Genomic DNA, 6,000 nt, shown 5'->3' on the forward strand with positions numbered 1-6,000 from the left:
CAGATGCTGGAGATCAGAGCTGAAAATGTGTTGCTGGTTAAAGCGCAGCAGGTCAGGCAGCATCCAAGGAACAGGAAATTCGACGTTTCGGGCCAGAGCCCTTCATCAGGAAGGGCTCTGGCCCGAAACGTCGAATTTCCTGTTCCTTGGATGCTGCCTGATCTGCTGTGCTTTAACCAGCAACACATTTTCAGTTCTAATCCAGGCCATCAACAATTGCTCTCTACTCATTAGAATTGCCAGAATACATCAACTACATCTAGCATTTCAGAGGATACATCTTCCATTAGTAACTTTGTTACAATCCCTGTAGAGTAAGTTTGAAAATGTAAGTTTGAAGTTGCTGTTCTTGACTTCCCTGAGTATGTATTCCTCAGAGCGAGTGATGTTTTGTACCTTTTTACCTATGCTGGTCCGGTGTGTGTTTGATATTATACACCTTTGGCTATACTTCTGTACTTGAGAACACATGACAGTACAACTTCAATCTAAACCTATATCTAAATTGAAATGTTGTGTATTTGGATTGTCAGAAAGACTTTCAATAAAAATAATGAACAGTAGAGCCCTGGAACAGGCCCTTCGGCCCATCAAGACTGTGCTGATACATGACACTGGATGTCCGTGAACAATTTCAATAGGTTTGCGAGGGCAATATACCAACATGGATTGAGGATTGGTTAACAGCTGAGAGCCAGCTTATGTGACTCATTCTCAGGTTGTTGTGGTTCTGTTCGCCGAGCTGGGAATTTGTGTTGCAGACATTTCGTCTCCTGTCTAGGTGATATCCTCAGTGCTTGGGAGCCTCCTGTGAAGCGCTTCTGTGATCTTTCCTCCGGCATTTGTAGTGATTTGAATCTGCCGCTTCCGATTGTCAGTTCCAGCTGTCCGTTGCAGTGGTCGGTATATTGGGTCCAGGTCGATGTGCTTATTGATTGAATCTGTGGATGAGTGTACAAAATCCCATGCAAGGACTGCACAAAACACTACATAGAACAAACAGGAAGACAGCTATCCATGAACACCAACCAGCCACGAAACGACACGACCAGCTATACTTAGTAGCCACACTCGCAGATGACAAGCAACATGAGTTCGACTGGGACAACACTACTATTACAGGACAAGCCAAACAGAGAACAGCCAGGGAATTCCTAGAGGCATGGCACTCATCCACAGATGGTAGTCATTGAGACATACTGCATGAGCCTTCTTAGGCACAGGGCTGATGCTGGCCCTCTTGAAACAGGCAGGGACAGTGGCCTGCTGCAGGGAGAGGTTGAAGGTGTCTGAGAAGACCTCTGCCAGTTGATCTGCACATGCTCTGAGTGCACGGCCTGGTACTCCGTCTGGTCCCATCACTTTCCTTGGATTCACATGAAAGAAAACTGATCTGACCTCTGATGCAGTGACTGTTGGGAAAGGTTCGTCAGGACTTGTCGGAATAGGTGTAACCTCTCCGCTGAAATTCTGCTCAAAGCGAACATCGAAGGTGTTGAGATGATCTGGGAGGGATGTGTCATTGTCTGCTATCTTGCACTGTCTGTTTTAAGAACCTGTGATGTCATTCAGTCCTTGCCATAGTCGCGGGTGTCTGTCTGGGTCTCTAGTTTGGATCGGTAGTGACCCTTGCCTGTCTTAATGGCTCTGCGAAGGTCTTACTTGGATTCCTGATATTTGAGTGGGTCTCCTGATCTGAAGGCCTCACGCCTGGCTTTTAGCAGGTTCTGTATGTCCTGATTCATCCAGGGTTTCCTGTGGGGAACACACGGATTGACTTCCTCAGTATGCAGTCCTCCACACACTGGCTGCCCCCAGGAGGATCCTCTTACCCCTGACCCTGGGAGGATCCCCTAACCCCTGACCTGGGAGGTTTCCCTTACCCCTGACCCTGGGAGGATCCCCTAACCCCTGACCCTAGGAGAATCCCCTTACCCCTGACCCCGGGAGGACCCTCTTACCCCTGACCTTGGGAGGATCCCCTTCCCCCTGGCCTTGGGAGGACCCTCTTACCCCTGACCCCGGGAGAATCCCCTTCCCCCTGACCTTGGGAGGATCCCCTTCCCCCTGACCCTGGGAGGATCCCCTTACCCCTGACCCTGGGAGGATCCCCTTACCCATGACCCTGGGAGGATCCCCTTCCCCCTGACCCCGGGAGGATTACCTTACCCCTGACCCCGGGAAGATCCCCTTACCCCTGATCCCGGGAAGTTGCCCTTACCCCTGACCCTGGAGGATCCCCTTCTCCCAGACCCTGGGAGGATCCCATTCTCCCAGACCCTGGGAGGATTACCTTCCCCCTGACCTTGGGAGGATCCCCTTCCCCCTGACCTTGGGAGGACCCTCTTACCCCTGACCCCGGGAGAATCCCCTTCCCCCTGACCTTGGGAGGATCCCCTTCCCCCTGACCCTGGGAGGATCCCCTTACCCCTGACCCTGGGAGGATCCCCTTACCCATGACCCTGGGAGGATCCCCTTCCCCCTGACCCCGGGAGGATTACCTTACCCCTGACCCCGGGAAGATCCCCTTACCCCTGATCCCGGGAAGTTGCCCTTACCCCTGACCCTGGAGGATCCCCTTCTCCCAGACCCTGGGAGGATCCCATTCTCCCAGACCCTGGGAGGATTACCTTCTCCCAGACCCTGGGAGGATCCCCTTACCCCTGACCCTGGGAGGATTACCTTACCCCAGACCCTGGGAGGATCCCCTTACCCCTGATCCTGGGAGGATCCTCTTACTCCTGACCCCGGGAGGCTCCCTTTCCCGCTGCCAATCACTGGGAAGCTGCCCGCTGTCCTACACATGGCCTGCTGTCTCTGGTCTCCTGGAGCCACTGATTAACCCGACTCATCAAAAGGCTTTAAAGAAAAGAGAAAATGAACAAGAAACAGGAGAACAGCAAAGAGCAATAATAAATGGAAAAGAAAGCAGATGGGAGTAGGTGAGGCCTGGCCCAAAAGCCCGTACACAGTCCCGTGAGGATGGAACGGCAAGTTGTGTGGATAGCTCAGGAGTATGGCTTTGGGGCAGGAGTGGTGACTAAGCTAAAGGGGCTGAATAGCCTATTCTTTCTCCAATGTTCAGACAGGTTAGCTGTATTCCCACATCTTCCTTTTGTGATATGAGACTAGGAACCTGTGGAAATCTCTTGAAGACATTCTTCTGCAACAGGCAATGACCTGCTGCAGTCTCCAAATCTTGGAGAGGTGTGTTTTAAATGATTGAAGATGATTCCAATGTGCAGAGTTTTAAAATGGAAATGTCCTTTTAAATGTGCTTCAAAACCTGCATTATCATGAGATACATAGAAAATACAACAGAGAACAGCGGAGCACAGTACAGGCACTTCAGCCCTCAATGTTGTACCAACCTTTAATACTACTCTAAAGTGAGATTAACCTGGATTTGGACATGCCAGTGGTGGACTGGAGTGTACTAAGTTAAAAAGCACACAACACCAGGTTATAGTCCAACAGGTTTATTTGGAAGCACTAGCTTTCGGAGCGCTGCTCCTTCATCAGGTTGTGGAATATGAGATCGTAAAACAAAGAATTGATAGCAAACATTTACAGTGTGATGTAACTGAAATTATATATTGAAAAAGACCTGGATTGTTTGTTAAATCTCTCATCTTTTGGAATGACCATGTTGGTTTCAGTTCTTTCATATGTAAATCACAAAACCTTTTTTTAGGAGTTACATTCTCAAGTGAACTTTAACAATAGGTGCCATGTCAGCCCAGATAATGCATTGAAGGTGTGAGCTTCCCTGTGTGAGGCTGTCTGTGCCACACTGGTCAGACTGATTCTCATCTAAAAAATGGATTTACAGAATCTTACATTGATCTAAGCAGCTTTTGAGCAAAAGAAAATGTAATTCTGCATGTACAAATTCATCTCACAAACATGTGTGTGTGTGTGTGTGTGTGTGTGTGTGCATGCGGGTGTGTGTTTGGGAGCGGGGTAATAAGTGTTTGTGAGAGAGTGTGTGCATGTGTATGAGTGTCAAGGGGTATAAGTCTGTGAGAAGGGGTGTGTGTGTGTGAGGGTGGGAGTGCATGTGTGAGTGGATGAGAGAGAGCTTGTGTATGAGAGAGGTTCTGCGTGAGTGTATGGGTCTGTAGGATTGTGTGTGTCTGTGTGCATGTGTGTCTACAAGAGTCTAGGAGTGTGTGTGTGTGTGTGTGTGTGTGTGTGTGTGTGTGTGTGTGTGTGTCTGTGTGCATGTGTGTCTACAAGAGTCTAGGTGTGTGTGTGTGTGTGTGTGTGTGTGTGTGTGTGTGTAATGCAGTGGAGCCACCTGTAGTGTGACATGAACCCAAGGTCTCAGTTGAGGTCATCCCCATGGGTACCGAACAACAGTCTAACCTACATACCCTTCATTATACTATCTTCCATGTGCCTATCCACGAGTCACATAAATGTCCTTAATATCTCTGACTCTACTCCCACCACTGGCAGTACATTCCATCCATGTCCATGACCTTTTCCATTACAGTGAAAAAAATATAGAAATAGCTTTCATGCTGTTTGAAATAAAAAGGTACATCGTGAAGACAAAGGGTAGGGAAAATGCACACAGGGTCTGTTCCAGTTGCACACAAATAGTTGATGCAATACAGTTTCCAATATAGTTTCTAATGCAGGTCCCATAGTAACTACAGGACAATTACATCACAGAAGTAGACAGTTTTGGATAAGGATAAAACTGACCAATGGGTGAAAGTGCTAAACTGGGGGGGAAGACTCGTTGCAACGGTATTAGCCTGGAACTAGATTGGGGACAGCTGTTTGAGAGTTAATCCAAATCTGACATGTGAGAGTCTTTTAAAGGCCAGTTAATCAGAGTCCAGGCCCAGCATGTTCCTGTAGGGATGAAAGATAAGGATGGTGAGACTCGGGAATCCTTACCTCAGGGAGAATGTATTGACCCTGGAGCAGATCGAGAGGATGCTCATGAGAATGGTCTCAGGAATAAAAGGATTAACATGTGTATGAGGACTCTGGGACTATACGTGATGGAGCTTAGAAGGATGAGGGGGGATCTGACTGAAACTTACAGAATACTGAACAGCCTGGACAGAGTGGACATTGGGAAGATGTTTCCATTGGTAGGAGAGACTGGGACCTGAGGACACAGCCTGTGAGTAAAGGGAAGACCTTTTAGAATGGCGATACCTCTTCAGCCAGAGAGTGGGGAATCGATGGAACTCACTGCCACAGAAGGCTGTGGAGGCTAGGTCATTGAGTATATTGAAGATGGAGATAGATAAGTTCTTGATTGCCAAGGGCAAAGGTTACAGGGAGAAAATGGGAAAATGGGATGGAATGGCAGAGCAGACTCAATGGGCCAAATGGCCTAATTTCTGTTCCTATATCTTATGGTCTTATGGAACCCTGGATGACAAGAGATATTGGAAGTTTAGTCAAAAAGGAAAAGGAAGCATATGTAAGGTTTAGGAAACTGAAATTGCACAAGATTGTTTAGAAAATATAGAGAAAGTAGGGAAAAAAACTTATCAAGGAATTAGGAAAGTGAGAAAGGGTCGAGAAATATCTTTGGCAAGTAGGATTAAGAAGAATCCCAAGGCAAGAGGATAAGTAGGGAAAGGATAGGCCCAGGAATCTTGATGAAGGGCTTTTCCCAAAACGTCGATTCTCCTGCTTCTCGGATGCTGCCTGACATGCTGTGCTTTTTCCAGCGCTACTCTAATCTGGAAATGATAGCTCCAGTCAAGGAGAAAGGAGGGGATTTATGTGTGGAGCCAGATGAAGTGAGCGAGGTCCTTAAAGAATATTCCACATCAATATTCACCAACGCGAAGGATATGGGTGAGGGTAAGCTCGTAGTACATGTTGGTACCAATATTACAGGTCAGAAAGAAAATAGGTCCTGCAACTAAAATTTAGAATTAAGCAGTGGATTAAAGAGGATTAATGTTGTAACCTCCAGATTACTTCCAGTTCTGCGCACTATTACAGAGTATAGGAATAGGAAAA

The sequence above is a fragment of the Hemiscyllium ocellatum genome, chromosome 8, assembly GCF_020745735.1.
Source record: "Hemiscyllium ocellatum isolate sHemOce1 chromosome 8, sHemOce1.pat.X.cur, whole genome shotgun sequence".
NCBI classification, from domain to species: Eukaryota; Metazoa; Chordata; class Chondrichthyes; order Orectolobiformes; family Hemiscylliidae; genus Hemiscyllium; species Hemiscyllium ocellatum.